Here is a 13,871-nt window from a genome sequence, read left to right as displayed (position 1 = left end):
GCATATGAATCAATAAGAAATAACTAACGCTAAAATATGCCCTGAAATTCTTTTAGATGACACTCTAAAACTGAAGGCAGCTAACAAACACTGAAACTCCAGACAGGCTCAACAGCAAAGGTGGGATTTGCCTCCCCTCATCTTAGTCATTTTAGTCAGGGAAGTAGTCGGGAGCAGTCACCTAGGCTTGCCATGGAGAGAAAGAGAGAAATGCATCTCCAGAGGGCAATCTATCTCTTTAGCTTAAGGTATGCCAGAACACCCTCCAAAACACTCCTATCTCTGTAGAGGGACTTCTATGTAAGCATTTCCTCTTTACTACATTAGACTGCCTTACACAGCTTTGCTTTTGCAAGCATTTCTTTCTAAGGAGAAGGAAGTCTCAGCAGCACATCAGGGTGTTCAGGGGACAGCATGATTTTGCCACGTTATGGCTCAGTTGCACATTTGGTGCTTGGCCTGCTGTGAGTTAGGGCACCTCCATCGTTCCTCACTACCACAGGTTGCTACGGGAGAGGTGAGGACAGACCTGTGTCCACACACTGCCTTCTGCCGCCTGCTATTCCACTGCTTGCAGACGCAATATGAAAACCAAGGAAAGCACTGCAGAGACCGGAAGATTTGTCAGCCTCTTTCTACAACACTCTAGTCCTTCTAGCAGTATTCTATTGCCCATTGTGTTTGACTCCTAATAAATTTGTCAATACCTGGGGAGTTTAAAACTCAGTAGGAACACAATGACTCAGGAATGCACAATCACAAATGCTTGTTGACCCCAGTGCTGTCACAGTGAAGGCAATGGACTTGCTCTGCTGCTGTGAGGCTTTTCAGGATCAGACTCTTAAAATGCAACAGTGTAATGACAGTCTGGACAGTTGTCTTTTTATAAGGGATCAGCTGGGGGAAGATTAGACCTGCCTCACTCATATATTGAATTGCTTTTACTGCTGGAGAGGTCTGAAAGGCAGAGAGGTTATGTCAATTCTACTCAATAGAATGACTAAGTTGTGAGTGTTTCAAACCGTGTTTTTCTTCAGAGGGCCTTTGTCTTCACAGTCAGTGGAAGCAGTGACTCAGAATGGCATTTCTATCTCTGCAGTTAGAAGACCTTAATGCCATACCACTAATACATATTTCTGAATTGAAAGTGTTCTGGAATTCCTGCAAAATAACAGATCAGTTATTCTCCACAGCATGTACACACCTTTACCAGGTAACAGAATAACACTGAGCTACCTCTGGCCATGTAACCTCTGTGGAAAGGGTGTGCTGTCCCAGCTTAGGTCAATTTGCATCCAAAGCAGTTCAGATCTCTAAGTTATCATCACAGTTATCACTTAAAAATACAGTATGCACAACTCCTTGGTGCCTTGGTAAGCCTTCTGGGCTGTGAGAGAGAAGCTGTGGGAAAGAGGCACCACAGTCAGTGGTGGTGCAAGCAACAGGCAGGTTTGGTGTAACCTGTATGAAGATGGCAAGTGGAATAAATAGCAAGGGAAATCAAAAAAGTTCTGGGATATGTCTCTTGTGCAATAAATGACTCATTTTTGTTCTCTTAAAATTCTCATTTGGTTGGAAATGTTCCTATTTAAAATTGTCTTGTCTACTAAGTACTGTAGATTAAATATACATTTTTGTATAGAAAAGATTTACTTTAGAACAATCACAGTATTTTATGTTTTAGAAGAAGGATTTACTACAGTGACCTAACACATTTTTTTTTTATTTTTATTTTTATTTTATTTTTATTTACAGATTTAAAGTAATATTATTGTTTGACTAACATAGATAGGAGATACTACATTTAACAGTGGAAAATATATACCTCTTGTAGGTTTGTCCTTAGATGTGTTAAAAACCAACAGAAAAAAAAAGAAAAAAAAAAAAGAAAAAAAAAAGTTTGATTTTGGTCAAGGGCTCTAGGACTCAAATATTTGCATTTTGATTTTACTGTAGCAATTGTTTTCTGAAAGAATAGTCATTTCCATATTATATTCCATATTACTCTCTGTAGCTTGGTATGTAGGTCTATAATAAAATGCTTGCAATATACCCAAACTGTAAAGTGAATGTGTTAGTAAATTTGCTTATGAGTATAAACACACTGATGTTTTTTTAGTAATATAACCTAAAAGACCTTGCTTTAGATGTGAGTCTCCAATTATAAAATGCAAAAAAAGCTCAGTGCATTAAATTTTTCACAGTACATATTGTCATAGACGGCTGTTATTTTCACCTACAGGTCAGTAAGGAGAAGCAGGAAGGCTCACAGCAAAATCATTAGTGCTTTAAGGTTTTGCTCTTTGTCTGAAAACATTGTTGAGTCTGCCAGGGGATAAGCTTTGCATTACTCAGAAAGTGATAAATGCTTGCCAATGAATGTGCAGATATTTTTTGAAGGTGCTCTGCTGTCATTAAGGTTTTTATAACTCTGATAAACTCATATTTCTTAGGCATTTGAAGAAAGTTTCATAATCTAAAGAAGTATTATCTCTGGTTACTAAAAATTCCATTGGTCACACATTTGTCTGGCTCCGTGAACCTTTCCAGCTGTAACTACAACAACAACAACATCTGCATAGATGTATACATGGTTATACAAATATTATATATACACATATATTAACCTATGTATAACTTTACCTAGATGTATGTGTGTTTACATACTGTAATACATCATTCTTCAAATCATTTTCACAGTCTTAAGCTAAAAACCTACTGTGCTATGAGGTAAGTGTAGAAAAGCATTTTTACATTAGATAGAATTGGCTTATTTCTGGACATATTCATCCAAAATAAATACTTTTCCGTCATGATAGTGTGCACTGTCATTGTCCAATAATGCTTAATAAAAAAAATTGGTTTAAACAGGTCATCGTCTCCTCCTCTTCCTCCTCCCTCTTCCCCTTCGTCCTCCTCCTCCTCCTCCTCCTCCTCCTCCTCCTCCTCCTCCTTCTCCTTCTTCTTTTCAGAATACAACTGTTCATTACTAGAGAGACCACTAAGTGAATATAGTCAGTGGGGAATTACATCCTTTGCTATTCTAAGGCTAAAGTATTTCACTTTCCCTATCATCTTAAATTTTAATGTTGATTTCATTAGAGTCTCATCCCAAAGAAAACGTTCAAGTACTGGTCCTAAATTTAGGTGAATGGGGTGACCTTCTGTGGGCTTTCAAAAGCACTTAATTCTGTCAACCATGGGCTCTAAGAAGAGTACTGAAACACTTACAATGTAGACAGAAATTGGAGGACTGGTCTAGACAGAATGGATCGCATCCCAGGGAAGGATACTGAAAAGATAGACAAAGCACAGCATCTTCTAGTCTCTACTTAATAAAGCCAGACTCTCACATATTCTGCAATAAAGTAATACTCTGTCTATGTAATCTTAAAGGTAACTAAACAAAATACAAATATTTATTTTAGGGGAATTCTCCTTGTAGTATGCAAGTATATTTGATTAATTTGTCAAGGTATGGGCAGAGAGATTGTTAAATAGTTAAAAGCTGAAACACCTACCAATGTTATACACTTCAAGTAAATATACATTTATTACATATTTTGGTATTAGACGCATATGGCTATAAAAGCAAGCTGGAAGACCTTTCCAGGACTGCTTTGGAATAAATAAATGGTGTTAAAATTGAGCACATAACTTCCCATTTAACTGACCCCAGTGTTTTCAGATAAATTTTGCTATTACTATCATATTTCACATTTATTTCAATTTCTAGGACACTGGAACTGGGTCTAGCAATGTGTGGAGGCATGGAGTTGGCTTTGCAACCAAAAGCCATCTCAGCCTGCCGACATTAACCTCAGCAGACCTTCAGGACTTGGGATACTGTAGCCTTGAAGCCAGACCTGTAGCGGAGCATCCTTATTGGAGCTTTGCTCCAACCGTTCACAGTCTATGTGTGATGCTGAGGCTAAAAGAAGAAGTGCCCAGGGTAAAGCATTAAAAACCTTGATTACTATTGGAATAAATTGAATTTTGTCAGACAAGGAAATGGAAAATATTTGAAGGAAAATATATCTCAAAAGCAAAACATTACATACTTATCTGTTTGCATGAATGGATAGATGTGAATAATTTTATTGTTTATTTGTTCTTGTATATTTTTATTATAATCTAAAACAATTACTTGTACCTGTGTATTTCTCCTAAAATAATGCTGAGGGTTTGGCTAATAATGATTGAACAGAAACTTCAGTTTCCAGCAGGAAATTCCTCTTCTTTATATTCAGTACATGTGAGGAAGATAGAGCAGTATCTAAAGAATACTAAATGGCATTAACTTCATACAGCAATGTATAACATATATTGGAGTCTGTTTTTAACTATGACAAGAGCTTCAGTCTGATTTTCATAAATTACATTAAAAATAACTAATTTATGTGCTTTAGTAATTTTATAGTGAATCTTTATAACACATTTCCTCCTGTCTTTTGCCATGCTTCAGTTTCCTTCAGCATACCTTCAGTTGCCCATGCAGCAAGGTGGATGAAATTTGCTTGTCCTGAAATGGATGTTCAGACCTGCATTGTGTTCACTGTCCTGCTTCATAAAGTGGTACCTTGTTTGGCTATCATATGGGTTGCCACTCACAGGAAAAGAAAATAAATAAAAATTAAAAAAAAAAAAAAAAAAAGAAACTGTAGTTGTTCTGATGTTTATTTTTGTGGAATGTCTTTTCTAACTCGGCACCACCAGAAAGATTGCTGTTATCAGTGCTCAAATACCAGTCACTCCCTTATGAAGCAAGAAAAGATACACCGAGCGGTCCCAGGGACTAAGGAAACTTTGGCATTTCATCAGTTTCAGGGCTAGAATTTCACTGTCAAGCTCACTATCTGCCGGGCCCTCATAGATAAACAGTAGATAGGAGCTCACAACACATTCCTTTCATGTTCACTAATTTCAGAAAGAGACTCTGCAGTCTAACACCAGCACATCCCTTGAAGTCCTATCTCTCTGCTTGTATCTTTGGCAGCCATGTAGTAATTAGTAAAACAGAGCAAAGATATTTTACACCACTCTGTCCACTCAGCTGTGCTGTTATGAACAAATGCTGCGAGTTTTGGCTGGGAATGGCATCTCACACTCTGTGCTTGGATTATAAATCCCTATTTACATCTGAAATTCTTTTAAATTAGTTAAGATGTAAACTATAACTTCAAACGATAACGGATTCTTGCTATGGTAATTTATAGCTTTAGGAACTAAGTAAGTTTATCTCCTCAGGATTTAATGGAAGTTTAAGACAACATATTAAAAGTGAAATTAAGATAAATAGAATTGTGTTATCACTGTCTCCTCTTATTGCAATTAAATAACATACTGTGAGAAAGTACAGTTTCTTCATAGCTAACATGGGGGGGGGGGGGAGGTTCTTTACATAATATTTAGCCATATTTTCTTGGTCATCTTAAAGCACTGTCCTTCCGGAGTAGATTTTGTCAGCCTCATTCAAAATAATAGACACATCACAAATGGTCTTGCTGCTTGCAGTTGGTCTGGCTAAGGTATCACTCATATATGCACGACTTACATGGGCATTGTAATATAGCTCTTTTATTGTACTTAGGAGATGCTTAGGCCTTTAAAGGTATGGCTTTGCTTCATTGACTGATTGTTTGCATATTATTAATCTAAAAAATTTCCTGCTTTATAAATCAGTCGGACAAATACTGTTGAAACTTTGTAGTTCTTGAGCATCTCCACAAGCTGAAAGATACTAAGGAACCAACCTGAGCCTTAAATAAATAGCCTTCACTTCTCTGAGGATTTTGGCCAGAATTATGAATGAGCCAATGATAGTGCTCATGTTAAAGTCATAAATGATTATAATTGGAAAAATAGGGTAAGTTCCACCAAATAATTCATCTGCAAATGTGCTGAATATATCATCCCAAAATTTCTAGGCAAATCTCCTCATGCTGCAGAGGTAAAAAGAACAAACTAGGAGAGGATTGTGAAAAAAAAATCTCCAAAGTTATTAAAACGAGAACCTGAAGAAGGGCATTATAGGAGACTGAAACACAGCTAAAACTTACTTTTATGCAATGAACACATCCAAATTCAGTACAGGTAGAAGGAGATACCATCTGCTGGAGGAAAGCTGCATTTAGCTTAGACTACATTGACTGATTAGTATAAAGTATTAGAGAAACTAAAATCCCACAGATACTGCAAGTCAGGTCAATATGAGTTACTTGCTACTGCCACTTACACCACCCCAGGAGTTGCAGAGCTACTTTGTCACCCTCTAATTTGGCCCTTTTATTTCTGAAGTGAGCGAGATAAGAGTCCTGTGGAGCCATTCCTTCTAGGTCATGGGGAAGAGCACTCCCCTGGCGAGACGCCAGTTCCAAGGTCTTGTCACACCTCTGACTTCTCTGTGTAAATAACGCAGGAATCTGCCTGCTTCCCTTTTATTCTGGGAGACAGGAGGGCAACGGTATTTGCCAGTGCAAACGAGGAGATGGATGAAGCATGGTGGCAGCCTGAGTCACTCAGATTCCACTGTCCTGTGTTCATCTAAAAATGCTTAACAATCTTGTAGCAAATGCCCTCGATTAAATGATGATGATGATGATGATGACGATGATGATGATGATAATAATAATAATAATAATAATAATAATAATAATAATAATAATAATAATAAAAACCCTCTACCAACAGATAATGCTTTCAGCTCTTTCCAATGACTCTAGTCTAGAATGGATTATGGGTTTTAAACTATAACACATCGTCACTGATTTTTTTTTCTTCTATGATCCAGTCTATCTGAGGTGGGTTTCCTGTGGGAAAACCTTCTAAATTGAAAACAGAAAGCAATACTTGACTTCATATGTCACTTTGTCCCTCACTACAGTTAGGCAGAATGTAAGGATACATCATCTACCATGAAGGAAATTGCTATGATTTTCCTGTCTTTTTTTTTTCACTGTCCATTTTAAAGGTTGGATCATAACTGTACAATAATAAGGCACATCTGAGCACTTTGTGTGTTAGCTTTATTTTTCTTTTATTTTTTCCTTCTCTGTTGAAGTTTAGCAACACTTTTCCCAGTGTGATTTTAGTCATTAGAAGTCTTTAACTGTCCTGCTTCCACAGGCAAGTTTGGAGATGTTGCTTGGGAAGGCATCAAGCATTTTCTTCTGTTTGCTCTGAACATAACACTGCTGGTGGTCTGGTTGGATGAATGCAGAACATTCTTCATATTAAGTCACTGGCTGTGAGGGGCTGATCAAGCTGCTTGTGGCATGTAAAGGATTGCCTCTTGAGTCAGTTGATGTATTACAGCCTCTCCAAAAACTTGCTCATCTGAAGAAAAATCATCAAAGCCTTTTACAGTAGATAGTGAATAAATGTTCTATTCATGCTGTTACTACAAGCAGGTCAACTTCATTATCCAGATGAGGAGATGAATGAGGAGGAGTGTTTTCCAAGAAAAAAACTCTCAGCTAAACCCATAAAATAGTAATATTTCACAGTTGACAAAAATAGAAGTGTCTGATGGATCCCAAGGGAACTTAATTAAACTGTCACCCTCCACTGTCCATCAGTCAATATCCATCACCAACAATGTTACTTAACCCTTCTGGCTAAAGGAATGTACCTGCCAGTGGAACCTCTTGCTTATAGGCTTACAGATTTTGGTCTTTCAGCCTTCATTAATATATATCACCATTCTGAAGAAAGGAATATGGTAGACATGCAAACTAAAAATAGGAAGTGTTTTAGAGAGTGTTTGTCACTTAAAACAAACAAACAAAAATAGTTAATAAAGGAATTAGTCACTTCTTATTTACCAGTGATACATATTATGGAAAAAAAATATTGACACCTTTTGTATTTATAAGTTATAATATATTATACTATAACTACCAAATACCTGTGTATCTGTGTATGTGTGAATGCATGCCATGATGAATACCAATGTAGTATTTGCTGTTTTCTAATTCTAAGAGGTTTCAGTTCCAAACCAGGACGGAAATGTGTTGGATTTGCAGCTTGTTACAACACCATTCTTCAGTATCCAGGGTGTTTGGTCTGCCCAAAAGCATTGCACAAAAATGAATCTTTTAGTTTGCCATCATCTGCAACACAGCAGCTACCTCATTGTTTGGAAGGTTTTTTCCACAGGCATTTGTAGGGTGGAGTAGATCTTGGTAACACAGTTGCTCTAAATCAGTTGCAGCACTAACACATGGCATTAGTGTGTGTTGAGGCACATTTTAAATTGTGAGTGAGAAGAAATTATGGGCAGACACAGGCCATATCCTTTAAATAGAAGAGCCTTAGGTCATATGTTTCATAAAGACATAGATGAATGACTTCTGTTCTCAAATTCACTTGTCTGGGGGAGAACCAAAAAGTACAAGGAGATCAATAGAGCCAAGCCTTACAGTCAGCTACAACCTCTTTCTTGAACACTAGAGAGACCCAAGGTGAGGCTTTGCTGCAAAGGGAGGGACATTTCTGCTGCATTTGACTTCATATTAATCAACCCATTTAAGGCTAGGCCCCAACAGGCAGAAGGGGAAGTCGTTTACTGCATCAGGCGTGATATGTGAGGTGGCATAAGAGAAGGAATCTTTTCTTTCCTGTTTGCAAGAAGAAAGTAATCTGATTGCATCTGCTTTAAGAGGAAAGTGGGACATTTTTGCATCTGGAAATTGAGCTTATTAACACTGCACTGTGCTCCTTTATTTCCAGTGTGTTGAGTGAGAATCATTCCACTTTGGAAAGTTTATCACTTAAACTGCATTAGCACTATTTAAGTAAATCTTTGAGAATTCACAACTTCCATTCTGCTTCAGTAATGAGGGACAAGCCTGGGAAGCCTGGGGCTGAGTTCTGCACTCTGTCAGTATCTGGCACTCGTCTCTTAATGAGGAACCTCACAGACTCTGCTATTACGGCAGAAGGAAGGAAGTGCTAAAATTGCCAGCAATAATAAGGCATCTCAAACTCTGGCTGATGGAAAGGGTCTAAACAGCTACAGCTTGGTAACATTAAAATATTTTTATTAGTAAGAGAAATTGTTGGGAGATGGGTTGAGTTGAGCTGCAGCCTAGAAGTAGAGTTTTTTTCTATTTCACTAGCTGAAAACTCCTTGGTTTTGCAATATTTAACTATCCCACACATTTCTTTTTGGTCCCCAGGGAAATATAACTGGCTTTAAAGCAACACTGAGGTATAATTCTGCCTGCAAAGGTGACTTTATAAAAGTGGCACCTTCTTACTCCTTTTTTTTTTTTTTTTTCCCTGCCACAGTGCATGTTTTTTTACTGCTTTTTATTCCTTTCAGTACTGTACCACTAGCAAAATGTAGAGAACAATATCATGCATCAAATTGATGCAATTCAAGTAAAATGGTCCTGCAAATATCATTGACAACATCATTTGGTCAACGGTGTATTTTTTACCAGGAGAAACAATCTTTCTGTCTTTTACCTACAAGCAGAATTTACAAAGTGTTTCACTGGATGTGTGTTTGTGGAAAGGGAGTGAAAGGGAATAAAATAGTAGAGAAGAAAAGGGAAGAAATGAGGGTAAAGGACAAGTATTTTCTATCCTATGGACCATCTTCAAGAAAAGATAGCCATCAAAATACTACATCGCCTCCTACAGAGTAAATATTCATCTTCTTTTTGTGTAGAGAAATTAAGTTATCATAAATGAAGAACTAGCAAAAATAAAAACTTAAATTTCAATTCAAATATATATATGTATGTGTGTGTATATATATATATATTTGAGCCATTCTCCAAAACAACCAAAGAAAAACTTCCAGACTTTATGAAGCTACTTTGTTCTGCTTCGGTGTCAGGAGTCTGCCTGAAATGATTAATTTCTATTAATTCTAAGACAGAAAAATATCAAGTCTGAAGCTACCCAAATTTCAGTGAACATTGCTGGGGTGCTTGTGAAACATCACTGCATCTAGCTAGTGCCCACTCAAGAACAACATCTCTTCTGTTCCAGCCATTGTAGCCCGAGAGAGAAGACAACTTAGGGCACTGTTGGATCTGCCATGTGGTGTAGGATCCCCAGTGTTGGTCTGGGCACCTACAACTTCTTTTTAATGAATGCAGGAGAATTAGGTCCTTGAGTGAAATGCATCACCTTTGGAAAATAAAGGGTCAGGACATTTAAAATATTGTTTTTCCTGTAAAAATGTTAGGCAGGGGGGCTAAATATTTTCTCTTGAACCCTGGTATTGTCCCTAAGTTCCTTTCCATTTGGTAATTAAATCTTTCCTAGATCATGCCAAGAAATAAATTGTTTATTAAAAATATAAAAATATAGACTGTTGGAAATTTACCTAAAGTCAATGACAGACTCTGAGAAGTCAGATATGTTCTGATGATGTCTGTCATTAGCTGTATTGCGCAGGTTCTCCCAGCAGCAGCCAGGTTCCAGAAAGCTTCAGTCCACAAAGGGCAAGTTGGTCCTAAAAGTTTCTTTGCTCATGAGAAAGTTCACAGCTGTGGCCTCTAACTGAGAAAGCCCTTTCACCAGTTGCATAGTGTTTCACCTCAGGAACTGACAGTGAGCACTACATCACTGATCTTGGCTAATGTGCCAGGGTAGAGGTTGAGAGGCGGCCTTTGAGATAACAGCTCACTATCGTTGGCGCATTAAAGCAGAGCACAGGATCCCCCTTCTAGTGTTGCTCCTTGTGGTCAGCAAACAGGAGGGCACAAGATAAAAGAGGAGCATCTGCTTTTTTACTTTGTTGCATGGCAAAACTGTACACTAAATTTTTCAAGCAGAAATGGGGAAGAACCAAAGTTTTAGTCTTTGAACAGTCTATAAATGGTCTCACAACAGTCTTTGGGCACTATGTGAAAGTACAGAATATTTTTTAATACTTTGGGCAATACTTTAGCATAAATACACAAACACTTCTAGCTTTACACTAGCTACTGTATTATACATATATATATTGGACAAATTTGTTTTAAAATGTGAAACCAATGACATATAAATATTCATCTGGAAGACTTTTTTATGTAATACCAGAAAACTCCAGAGTTAAGACAGCTTCATGATTTTAAAACTTATTTTTACACCTTTTTACTAGCAGTAAATGTAACAAAATGCTTAAAAATTGTTAGGGAAACAATACGCCCTGTATTTAAAATGAAACAAACCTATTCCGCTGGATCCCTTTCTTAAACACATTTACTTTATAATAAGAAGAAAAATAGAGTATTAAGAGTAAATGGAAGTCAGAATGTAAATGAATTAATAATAAATGTAAAAGAAAGTAATTGCTTGCTCCAACATTTAAAAACTCTTTAAAAACTTCTTTCTCTCCAAGAGAGAAAAAAGGAGGAAAATTAAATAGGAAGAAAGACAAGACATTCAGAAATTATGTATGTTTCAAAACCAAAATTAAAGAATAATTTAAAAGCCAGCATTCTTAATTTTTTGTTTCCAAAGCCAAGAAAAGAAGTTTTTAATGAAACAGATGGGATTAATTTTCTTTAAAATAAATGTACATAGGAAAAATATTAGGCCATCCTGACATGGTTCACAAACATGAGAATCCCTGTTTTCTGCATGTTGCACCTTACTCTTCCCAGTAATTTTGCCCATTTGCAACAATTTGCCTTTGCTTTAGAATGACTGCAGCTTGCTACTGAGATAGGCAGGTTGCTCCACGCCTGCCAAAGCCCCAAGGTGTAGCTAAAGCAGGTTCTGCCCCAAAACTGCTGCTTCAGTTCTTTTACTTCCTGCTGTGACAGGAAGATTATCCGTGCCATGGTTTATCCACAAGAAATTGCCTTCTTTCATAGTTTTGTTTTGGTTGAAGGTAGAAGCACATATTGCTTGCGGTAACCAAGACTTTGAGAGAAAAAGCCTCTGTTGCATTTTACGTTTAATTTTTCACAGTGCCAAGAAAGTCTACCTTTGAACTCTATAAAAGCGGATGAAATTTTGGCAATGTGAGTGGAACTGTAAAACAAACAACATGCTCAGAGTAAGTTAGTATGTGTCCTAGTTAAACAAAATGGAAAATGGGAATGATAAATGGAGAGTTAGACAAATAAACTCTCCTGCCATTGTATAAGCAAGGACAAAACAGTTTGAAATATAATGTTCAGAGATAAGATTAATATCCATGCTAGTAGCATTTTGTTTATGATAATGACCAGAGAAGAATATTTGCCTGTCACTATCAGTAAAGTGAATGCAATGTGCATACCTACACCAAACAAGCTAAAATGGAGCACATCTATTTAGTGTCAGTGCTTTTAAAATTAAATTCTGCAAAAAAATCCCACAAAAAAAAAAAATCTTTTGGTTTTCTTGGTCAAGGCTGTTGGTCTGTAGGAACTTAACAGGGTGGTGAATTTGGGATAGAACTTCACCATCCTTGGTTATTGGTCATTTTTGGTCTGTACTTCAAGAGACCTGTACTGTAAATGGGTCATGATGATGCAGAATTTGTGGCCCATGGGCCAGGTACTGAGCATACTTAGAAAAGGCATCTCCTTTTACTCTTCACTATTCTTCTAAGATAAAAGAAAACCATAAAGTTCTGATTTTCTCACCTCTCTTCTTGTATAGTTTGCTCCTATGTTTCTGTGCTTCTTCTTCATAGTGCTCAATTCTGTTAAGAAAACTTAAAAAAATAGTTGCCTGTTCTAAAGTTATTTCTCAGTTTTATCTACCAAATATGCTAAAATCTGTTTGGAATACTTGTTCTGTAAGTATTCATGTTCTGATGTGTTTTATAATGGGCCTATTTTGAGCTGAAATGATGGCACACCCGGGACTTAGGCACAAACAATAAATGGAAAGATGACATAGCTCATAGCTTCAGCAACAATTTGCTGAAGAAATGCAATTTCTAATAGAAGAGACTAGCAACCCCAAAATCGTATGACACATGCAGAGGCTACCTGAATATAAGCCATCAGAAACACCCTGTGGAAACTGAAAAGTAAATTCTCCATTGCTGCTTTCCCTGGCAGCCTTAGTGACTCCTGATATATAGGCCAAATAGTCTGTGAGTTGGAGATGCCAGTCTTGCAGTAATAATTGCCTAAGGATGGAGCTGATCATTTCATCCTGCGTGAAGCGAATTAGCTGACTACTAAGAGCAGATGAGCTCATAAATGGAAAAAAAAAGTAAAAAAAAAAAAAAAGTAAAAAAAAAAAAGTAGGAAAGTCTTAGTTCATTGTTTTCCATTCTGTGCTGTCAGAGACGTCAGTGTGTAAGCCAGCCTCCTTACAAGTAGAGGTAGCACATTGAAAACACTCAAAGCTGTCAGAAAAAGCAAACCCTGCCATTTCCCAACTTGGGATCTGGACTCTACCCAACGATTTTGTTCTGAATCAGAAGCAAACTCCCACATCTGGTGCAATAGCAAGCTTACGAGATCTTCTGCCTCATAAAAACGTGTGACCCCAAGAAAGCCAGGAAAAAACTCTCCCTATATTTCATTCCAAGATATTTTTTCTCATTAATTTGAAGATACAGGAGTTTTATTTCACTGTGTATTTCTGAAAAGTGAGAAAGCAGAAGGGAAATATATTGCAGAAACATTATCACTTCTAAGCCGTGTGCTATGTCTGCTATTAACAGATTTTTTTCAAACATTATCTGGCATAAGGCAATATATTTCATTAATGTTTTCACAAACCTTTTGAGGCAGTCCAGAAATCTCTTTGCACTTGCCTACATTCACTAACACACTCCTATGTATGCACTGCACTCAAAAAGTAGGAAGTTTTTTGTCCATGGCTGTTATGTAGCTCCCCATCAGCAGTCCTCTAAGTCATTGCAGGTAACATGCAAATACATGGTCTTACCTCCTTCATCTGCTTATGCCAGGTCT

Source organism: Anas acuta, chromosome 3 (genome assembly GCF_963932015.1).
Source record: "Anas acuta chromosome 3, bAnaAcu1.1, whole genome shotgun sequence".
NCBI lineage: Eukaryota > Metazoa > Chordata > Aves > Anseriformes > Anatidae > Anas > Anas acuta.
This window is presented reverse-complemented; position numbering follows the sequence as displayed.